This window comes from Saccopteryx leptura, chromosome 2 (assembly GCF_036850995.1).
Source record: "Saccopteryx leptura isolate mSacLep1 chromosome 2, mSacLep1_pri_phased_curated, whole genome shotgun sequence".
NCBI lineage: Eukaryota > Metazoa > Chordata > Mammalia > Chiroptera > Emballonuridae > Saccopteryx > Saccopteryx leptura.
Window position 1 is genome coordinate 157,843,771 of NC_089504.1, and position 11,146 is coordinate 157,854,916.

The 11,146-nt window shown below is 34.8% G+C and overlaps 1 pseudogene; it reads left to right on the forward strand.

The window, feature by feature from the left end:
- The first annotated feature begins 10,269 nt into the window (after window positions 1-10,269).
- On the forward strand, window positions 10,270-10,901 carry LOC136393183 (ferritin, heavy subunit-like; annotated as a pseudogene).
- The last annotated feature ends 245 nt before the right edge of the window (window positions 10,902-11,146 follow it).

Sequence of the window (11,146 nt, forward strand, 5' to 3'; positions counted from 1 at the left end):
AGGTCCCACAGAGGCAGGTGCAGGGATGCAGACTTCAGGCCCTGGATGCAGTGCAGATTCCCCAACCTTGCTATAGGTGGGAATGTAAAAATGGAACAACCACTATAGAAAACAGTATGAAGGTTCCTCAAAAAAAAAAAAAAAATTGAATTAGCATATGATCCAACAATTCCACTTCTAGATACATACCCAAAAGAATTGAAATCAGGGTCTTAAAAAGATATTTGTCTATAAATATATTTATAAGGCGTATAACCCACATATTAATCAATATTTTAAATAGAATACAAACATATAAATAGGTGAAAAGGGAGAAAAGCTGTTCTCAATGAAGAGTGTGGCCAAAGCCCCACTTACCCAGATTCCCACTACCTGACTGCAGCAGCAACTAAATTTTCCCCCCCAGTTTCTTGAGATATGATAGACAAATAAAACCTAAGGTCTTTTGTGGATTAATTTGAAGCCCACTTCTTGAAGCCATCAACTTTCTCTTACGTGATGAAGAGGTCTCACACTCATTCATACTCTGATCCAAATCACTTTCTGATACATTTTGCACTCTCTCTACATATGCCAATATTCATTTACAGGTACCCAAGATTTCAGAAGAAACTCTGGTTGTCCATAAACTTCCTGAAAGTGGAATAAAGTTGAATTGTTTGTGTGTAATGTTTACATGGAAAGGGACTATAATTAGCTTCCATTGGATTCTGAAAGTGGTCTATTATCCAAAAAAGGTTGAGTCTGTTTTGTCTCATATCATATCAAATTATATCATATCACGGCTTTAATTCACACCTCAAACTTATACTCAGGGCCAATTTTCCTGTTTTTCTTTTACTTTCCTCTTGATTATTATTCAAATCATCTGAACATCTCAGTGCAGATGATGGCTGTCCAATTCCACGTTGGTAGCTAGACCCAAACACAGCCCATACTGTCTTTGTTTTGTGTGATAAACTTCAAAGCTTAAATATGTGTATGTCTGTATGTGTTCATGAAAATAAATATAAACTTTCATGGCTTTGCTGCCCTTATCTACCAGGATAATTGGGCCTTCAATTTCGGTTCTATATACTGATAGTCTGTTAGTTTTTCAAACACTTATTCAGACATTTATGTTTATATCAGAATCTTCAACCTTCAATGACTTTTTCAACTTTATGAATTTTCTTCTAATTAGTCCACTAAAGTGATAAACCTAAACATTGATGTCTGAAGTACTAGCCATTCTCTTAGGGGAATTTGCTCATCACTTACAGCCCAGCACTAATATTTATTAGCAAAATTAAGTTTCAATTTGGGAAACCAGCCCTCTCTTACACAGGTGATAGGCTGAGTTTCACAACCAGCATTTGCACAATTGTGTGCACTGAAGGGCAAGTCCTGTGGGAGAATGTAATGGGCAAAGAAAATCCATCTCGACTACTAGAAAAATAAGTTCACATGATACTTGGAAGGGGGAAAGAAGTACCATCTTGATTTTGAAAGAACAAAATCAGATGGCATTAGATGCCTAGGCTATTTCTCTTAGCTTATTTTAACCCAGATAACCTATATTCTTATTAAAATTCTATTAAAGCTCCATTTCTTGCTCATTGCTTAGCAAGACTAGTTTGTGCATAAAAATACAATGAACATTTATAGGCTGTCCCTCACTACATTTTGAACACAACATTCAGACCGACAACCTGGTGAAAGACAGGAAAGTGCTAGGGGTGTTTTATTTATACTTAGCTGTATGGGATGTAGCAGAAATGGGTAATGGAATACTTTTAGAATATGTTAGATTATTTCTACTTAGATAACCTCATAACTAAATTATGGCTATAATATAGAGCAGCAGCCTGAGCATTAAAAGCATAAGAAACAATATATAACAATTATTAAAAAAATACTTAAAAGCAGGAAAATTTCAACTTACAAAATGATTGCTTTCTAGATGCCTGTGAGATTTTTTACTTTAAAGCCAAATGACCTATTGGAACAATGCTATAAAATGACATTATGATATTCATAGGCCAACCACAAATACACTTTATTGAAGATGTATGGTTTGCTTTCTTTGCTTCCTTTGTTCCTGCCTTTTTTGTTCCTTTCTTTTAATTTTTTGTTTTGCTTGTTTGTTTTTTGAAAGTGGTGTGACATAATTATTATTCTTATCAAATAAGGTTAAGTAAATGAACAACAATTGGAAAGAAAAATAAACTAGATTTTAAAAGATGTTCAGAACTTTCTACAAAGAAAAGCCCAGGCCCAGATGGCTTTAGTGACTGATTCTATCAGATGTTTAAAGAATAAATAACAATTCTTCACAAACTCTTCCAAAAATAATAGAAGGAACACATCCCAAATCATTCTATGAGGCTAGTACCACTCTGATACACTAAACAAACAAGACATCACAAGAAAACTATAAACCAATAACTCTTGTGGATATAGATGCAAAAACCTAAAGCAAAACAAAACAAAACAAAGTACTAGCAAACTGAATTCAGCAACATGTAAACAGGATTATACACCATGACCAAGTGGGATGTATCCCAGGAATGCAAGGTTGGTTTAATATCCAAAAATCAACTAGTGTAATACACCGTATAAATAGAATGAAGTTCAAAACCACATGATCATCTCAGTAGACACAGACAAAACATTTGAAAAATCTAACATTCTTCTATGACAGAAACACTTAATAAACCAGGAACAGAGGAAACATCCTAAACTTGATATTGGAACATCTATAAAAAACCACAGCTAACATCATATTTACTGGTGCAAGACTAAATGTTTGCCCCTAAAATCGAAAGAAAAAAAAAGGACAAGAATGTCTGTTCTCACCAAATCCATCCAACTTGATACTTGAGGTACTAGCCAGGGCAATTAGTCAAGGGAAAAAAATAAAAAGCATCCAGATTAGAAAAAAAGAAGAAAAACTATCTTTGCTCTACGTAAATAGGTAGAAAATCCTGAGAAATATACTAAAAAGTCACTAAATTTACTAAACCATAATGAACTAATAAATTAAATGACCAAAATTTCAGGGTTTGAGATCAATTGTATTTTACCTGGCCTAGGGTGGTGCAGTGGATAGAGTGCTATCAGCTGACGTTGCCAGTTCAAAACTCTGGGCTTGCCTGGTCAAGGCACATACCACAGCAACCAATGAACAGCTAGAGTGAAGCAACTACTTCTTATCCCCCACCCTCTGTAAAAGCAATAAATAAAATCTTTAAAAAATTTAAAAATCAATTGTATTTCTATAATTAGCAATGTACAATCTGCAAATAAATTTCTGTTTACAATAACATCAAAAAGAAAAAATATTTAAGAATAAATTTAACAAATCAGCATGAAACTTGTACTTTCAATATTATGAAATCCTATATACAGAAAACCCCAAAGACTCCACAGAAAGAGTGTTAGAAACAATAAACCAATACAGTAAGATTGTAGAATACAAAATTAATATACAGGAGTCTATTGCTTTCCTATACGCCAAAAATAAAACTTTAGAAAATAAAGTAAAAAAAAATCCCTTTTACGGTTGCAACAACAATAACAAAATACCTGGGAATAAACATAACAAAGAATGAAAAGGACCTATATACTGAAAACTACAAAGCATTATTAAAGGAAGTCGAAAAAGATACAATGAAATGGAAAAATATCCCATGTTCTTGGATAGGAAGAATAAATATAGTTAAAATAGCCATATTACCCAAAGCAATATACAAATTTAATGCAATTCCCATCAAAATTCCGATGTCATTTTTTAAAGAAATGGAACATAAAAAATCACCAGGTTTGTATGAAACCATAAAAATCCCTAAATAGGCAAAGGAATCCTGAGGAAAAGGACTGAAGCCAGAGGCATTACAATACCTGACTTCAAATTATAGTATAGTGTCACAATAATCAAAACAGCATGGTATTGGCAGAAAAATAGACACACAGACCAATGAAACAGAATTGAGAGCCCAGAAATAAAACCATATATATATATATATATATATATATATATATATATATATATATATATATAGGCAAATCGTCTTTGATAGAGAAGCCAAAAACACAATGGAGAAAAGAAAGCCTCTTCAATAAATGGTGCTGGGAAAATTGGAAAGCTACATGCAAAAGAATGAAACGACTACAGTTTGTTCGCTTGCACAAAAATTAATTCAAAATGGATAAAAGACCTAATGTAAGATCTGAAACAATAAATTACATAGAAGAAAACATAGGTACTAAATTCATGGACCTTAGCAGTAGAGAACAATTTATGAATTTGACCCCAAAGGTATGGAAAGTAAAGGCAAATATAAATGAATGGGACTATATCAAACTAAGAAACTTCCACACAGCAAAAGAAATAGACAACAAAACAGACAGGAAACTAAATGGGAGATGATATTTGCAAACAGCTCCAATAAGGGGTTAATATCCAAAATATATAAAGAACTCATGAAACTCAGCAACAAACAAGCAAACAATCCAATTAAAAAGTGGTGAGAAGACATGAACAGACACTTCTCCCAAGAGGACATACAAATGGCCAACATATAAATGAGAAAATGCTCATCTTCACTAGCTATTTGAGAAATGCAAATCAAAACTACAATGAGATACCACTTCATATCTGTTAGACTATTATCAACAAGACAGGTAATAACAAGCATTGGAGAGGCTGTGGAGAAAAAGGAACCCTCATTCACTGTTGGTGGGAATGCAAATTAGTATAAGTGATATGGAAGAAAGTATGGTGTTTTCCTAAAAAAATTAAGAATAGAACTATCATATGACCCAGCAATCTGGCTATCTACCCCCAAAATTTTAAAACACTGGTGCGTAAAGACACGTGCATCCCCATATTTATCACAGCATTATTAACAGTGGCCAAGACATGGAAACAACCAAAGTGCCCTTGGATAGAGGACTGGATAAAGAAGATGTGGTACATATACACTATGGAATACTACTCAGCCACAAGAAAGACAACATAGTATCATTTATGACAACATGGATGGATCTTGATAACATTATATTGAGTGAAATAAGTAAATCAGAAAAAGCTAAAAAACTATGATTCTACACATAGGTGGGATACAAAATTGAGACAAATGGACACAGATAAGATTGCAGTAGTTACCAGGGAAGGAGAATGTGGGGGAGGAGGAAGGGGGTGAGGGAAAGGTATAAAGAGGAACAAATACAAGGTGACGGGGGATGATTTGACTGGGTGATGGGTATACAACATAATCAACTGTTTAAATTATGTGGAGATGTTTATCTGAAATCAATGTACTCTTATGGATTAATATCACCTTGTTAAATTTAATTTTATCAATAAAAAATACTATGAAACATTAAGGAAAGAAATAAAAGAAGACCTAAATAAATAGAAATATATCTTGTGTTCATGGGTCAGATGATAGTGTATTCTTAAAATGGTAATACTTCCTAAATCAATCTACAGATTCAATGCCATTTCTATCAAAATCTCCCTTGATGTTTGTGCAGAAATTGGCAAACTGATGCTAAAATTCTCACAGAAATTACAGGAATCCAGAATGACCATAACAATTTTGAAAAAGAACAAAATCAGAGGACTGATGTTTTCTAATTTAAAAACCTGCTATAAAGCTATAGTAATCAAGACTGTGTAGAGCTGGCATAAGGATAAGCATAGAGATCAAAGGAACAGAATTCAGGTTCAGAAATAAATCCTTTTATTTATGGCCAATTGATCTTTGATGATTAATTCAATGGGAGAAAACAGTCTTTCAACAAATGGTAGACAGCCTGACCTGTGGTGACACAGTGGATTGAGCGTCAGTCTGAGATACTGAGGGCACTGGTTTGAAACCCCAAGGTCGCCAGCTAGAGCATGGGCTTGTGGGCTTGAGCTCAGGATCATCAACGTGATGCCAAAGTTGCTGGCTAGAGCCCAAAGGTTGCTGGCTTGAACCCAAGGTTGATGGTTTGAGGAAGGGGTCACTGGCTTGGCTTGAGCCCCCTGGTCAAGGCACGTATAAGAAGCAATCAATGAACAACTAAAGTGAAGCAACTACGATTTGATACTTCTTCTCTCTCTCTTCACCATCCCCCTTTCCCTTCCTGTCCCTCTCAAAACCACACACATACCAATGGTAGACAACTAGATATCCACATTCAAAAGAATCAAATTAAATCCCACCTCACACTATATACAAAATTCACTTCAAAATATATCAAAGGCCTAAATATGAGAACTGAAACCATAAAACTACTTTCAGAAAATATAATTGTAAATCTTAATCACCTTGAATCAGGCAATGGTTATTTTAGATGAAAGCAAAAGCACAAGCAACCATATAAAAGTAGATAAGTTGGACTTCATCAAAATTAAAAATGTTTGGGCTTCAAAGGATATCAAGTAAGTGAAAAGACAACCCACAGAATTGGAGAGTTTTTTGCAAATTATATATCTGATGAGAAATTTATACACAGAACATAAGAAGTACTCTTAAAACTTATTACAGTTGTCCCCCACTTATCTGCGGTATAATTTTTTTCTGTTCCAGTTTCCCAAAGTCAATCTCAGTTCGAAATATAAAACGGAAAATTCCAGATACAATTTATAGGTTTTAAATTGCATGTCATTCTGAGTAATGTGATGAAATCTCATGCTGTCCACTCCATCCTGCCCAGGGCACGAATCATTGCTTTGTCCAATATATCCACACTGTATATGTTACTTAACTGTTAGTCTTTTAAAAGTAGCTGTCTTGATTATTAGATTGAATATTACAGTAACAGAGTACTTGTGTTCAAGTAATGCTTTTTGTACTTAACAAGAGTTCCAACTTGCAAGAGTAGTGGTGCTGGCAATTTGGATTGCCAGTGAGAAGCCATAAAGTGCATGTATGTATATAAACAAACTAGGGTTACTATTGTATTGGGTCTTGGAATATATCCCTCTTGGATAAAGGGGGACAATTATAATAAAAAGACAAACTAAATTTTAAAATTGGCAAAGGATCAGAATTGACCTTTCTCCAAAGGAGATACACAAATGGCCAATAAACATACAAGATGTTCAACATCATTAGCCATCAAGGAAATGGAAGTCAAACAACAATGCAATACCCACTAAGATGGCTGTTTAAAAAAAACAACACAGCCTGACCGGGTGGTGGCGCAGTGGATAGAGTGTCAGACTGGGATGCAGAGGACCCAAGTTCGAGACCCCGAGGTCCCCAGCTTGAGCGCAGGCTCATCTGGTTTGAGCAAAGCTCACCAGCTTAGACACAAGGTCGCTGGCTCAAGCAAGGGGTTACTTGATCTGCTGAAGGCCCACGGTCAAGGCACATATGAGAAAGCAATCAATGAACAACTAAGGTGTCACAACAAAAAACCTAATGATTGATGCTTCTCATCTCTCTCTGTTCCTGTCTGTCTGTCCCTATCTGGCTCTCTGTCTCTGTAAAAAAAAAAAATTTTTTTTAAATTAAAAAACAAACAAACAAAAAAACAACACAAAAAACATGGACAATAACAAGTAGGGATAAGAATGTGGAGAAATTAGAATGCAAAAAAATATCGGAATTATCTACTCCTTGCTGAATTATGTATCCCAATTCAGTGGGGAAAATGTATTTGAACATAATCTTTTTGTTACACACAATCAGTAGTTATAGTTACAACTAGTTTATGTAAGATTACTTTAAAATTTTAACAGTAAAAACTAAGCTATTCAGATAATAAATTTGAATACAGTAGAAAATATAATTCTGGAAAATCAAGATTAAGCTTGTAAAAATGCGTACAACATACTGAAGTGAAACAAAACCTGAAATATAAGAATAATGACTCATATTTCCTGTATACTTGTTATGGGGCCAGATATTTGTTAATATATACATATATATAAAAATTCCATTTAGCCTGATCAGGCGGTGATGCAGATAGAGCATCAGACAGGGACATAGAGGATCCAGGTTTGAAACCCCGAGGTCACTGGCTTAAGTGCGGGCTCATCTGGCTTGAGTGCGGGCTCACTAACTTGAGCGTGGGGTTGCTGGCCTGAGTGTGGGATCATAGACATGACCCTATGGTCGCTGGCTTGAGCCCAAGGTCGCTGGCTTGAGCAAGGGGTCACTTGCTCTGCTGTATAGCCCTCCGGTCAAGGCCCATATGAGAAAGCAAACAATGAACAACTAAGGAGACTAAGGAGCCACAACAAAGAATTGATGCTTCTCATCTCTCTCCCTTCCTGCCTGTCTGTCCCTATCTGTCCCTCTTTGTCACAAAAAAGTAATAAAAAATTTAAAAAAATTCCATTTAACTAACCTATGAGGGAAGTACTAACATCTTCCAGACTTAATAGATGAAAATACTGAGGCTCAGAAACTTGCCCAGTTCACATAATTAATAAATATGTGGAGTTAGACTTAAACTCAAGTCCTTCTAATTCCAGTTTGTTTTCAACCAGTTATATTGCTGTCAAAATAATAAATCCCACAAATAAAGATGTAGATTTGTATATTTACATATTACACAGAAATATGCTAAATGTTACTGGTAGTGAATTATGGGGACTGATTTCTTTGTGATTTTTCTGTGTGTCCTGAATTTCCTACACTGAGCATGAACTTTTTTTGTATAGAAAAATAAATATGCCCTTAAGACTTTTTTTAATAACTAAATTAGGAAAAGAAAAAAATACATATAAATCTTTAGTTTCAACTTTTAACCTTCACTCTAAATTAATAAATCCACTTATAAATTTATTGAATACAAACTTTAAGGAACATAAACTTATCCCCTCACATGACAGCCTGTGTGCGAATTCAGTTCTAGTTAATAAGACTCAACAAATATTGTTAACAACCATCTTCAAGTAAGCTCTTTATTATTTGGTGACTTCTCTACATCCTCATTTCTCATGAACAAGAGTAATTCCAATTTGAACTGTGGTACGGTATACTGAATCAATTTTTTGTTTCCATTATGTGAGCTCTCATGATTTCACTTTGAGATAATAACTTAAATTTTATTATTGCCAATAACTGCAAATACTCAAAGTTAATATCTAGTTTATTCTTAATAATATTGATTTCATGATGTCCATTCTTAGTTAATTTAAAAAAAATGTATAAAGAGATAAAGCAGCATATATTTTAAAATATATTAAATAAAAATCACCATTTTTCTGTAAGTTAAATTCTCCAAGGAAACTAGTTAATTTCCAAATCTTCTAAAACCTTCCCAAGTAAATTTTCATTACTGTAATGGAACTGCTTCAAATGTAGAAGTTGGTTTTTTTTTCTGTTGACAAGATCACACTGTTATGTGCATAAAATCCATTATTAACAAGGTAAATGAGTTCAATATTCTAACATATTAACTCCAATTCTATCAATAAATTTCTCAAATTTCTCTATTACAAATCTAGTTTAATTGCCAAGATTTGGGCAAGTTACTCTAATTTTTTAAATTTTTCTTAGAGTAAATTTTGGTAGTGTTTTTCTCTCCCCAGAAATTTGGCTTTTTATCTAAGTTGTCAAATTTATTGGTATTCCCTTATTTTTTAATGTTCTCTATTTTTTTAAAAAATATCTGTAGAATCTATAGGAATATCTTCTCTGTCATTTTTGATATGACTTCTCTTTCCTAATTAGCCTTGCTAAGATTTATCAAAATTTTTTATGTTTTCCAAGAAACCACTTTTGGTTTTATATGTCACTGGTATTTGTCTCTACCATTTCAATCTTTCTGTTTTGGTTTAATTTATTACTTCTTTCCTAATGTCTTTTTTCTTCATTGAATTTATTGGGGTGACACTGGTTAACAAAATTATACAGGTTTCAGGTGCCCAATTCTAAAACACATCATTTGTACACTGTATTGTGCTCACCACTCCAAGTCAAGTCTCTGTCCATCACCATTTATCCCCCTCTACCTTTCCCCAACCCCCAGCAATCACCACCGTTGTTCATATCCAATAGTTTTTTTTTACTCAATCCCTCTACCCCCCCCCCCCCTCACCCAGCCACGCCCTCAACAGCTGTCAGCCTGCTATTCAATCTGTCTCTATTTTGCTTGGTAGTTCATTAGATTTCACATATAAGTGAAATCACATGGTACTTGTCTTTCTCTGACAGGCTTATTTCACTTAGCATAATACTCTCCAGGTCTATCCATGTTGTCACAAAAGATTTCCTTCTTCTTTATAGCCAAGTAGTATTCCATTATGTAAATATACCACACGCACTGTTTAAGTCTGGTTTTCTCTAAAGCTGAGATGGCGTCTGATGTCCAGGGCCTCATCTCTGAAGAATGCAGGATTGCTGTTAATCATGTGGCATCTTTTGAGCTGCACATCAGTGATGCTTATTTGTCTATGGCCTGTTACTATGGCGAAGACGTGGAAGCACCTCTTTTTGCCTCATTCTTCGAAGACCAAGCTGAAGCAGTTCCTAAGATACCTGAAAAGATGTGAGGGTAAGATCTGCCTTCCCGTGATTCAGAGACCTAATATAGATAATTGGGGAACTGGTGTACAAGCTCTAGAAACTGCTCTGGAGTTGGAGAACAAGTTAACCAAGTTGCTGGAAGACCTGAAGTCGGTGGCTTCTGCCAACAGTGAAACTGATCTTTTACACTTCATGGGAAAGTACCTGGATAAGAAGAAGAGGAACACAAACTATCTGGAATGCCAGATTATGTATCATAAGACCCAGGAAGAAAAGCAGGCCCAGGAAGAAGACGTATATAAAAAGCCTGCTGAAGCGTCAGGTAAAAAGTCTTAACATCTGAAGATCAGAAAACAAGTCTTCCTGTTGTAGGTCCCAAGATCAGCTGCTTAAGAATCTGAATCTCCATTTGACAGAAGACTGCTTTCCTTCATTGTTGTGTGTACAAATAAATGTCTTTGAAAAATTAAAAAAAAATTAAATAAATAAATATACCACAGCCTTTTTTTTTTTTTTTTTTTTTTAATTTTTTTTTATTTTTCTGAAGTGAGAAGCTGGGAGGAAGAGACAGACTACTGCATGCACCCAACCGGGATCCCACCCAGCAAGCCCATCAGGGGGCAATGCTCTGTTGCGACTGGAGCCATTCTAATTCTAGCACCTGAGTGGAGGCCATGGAGCCATCCTTA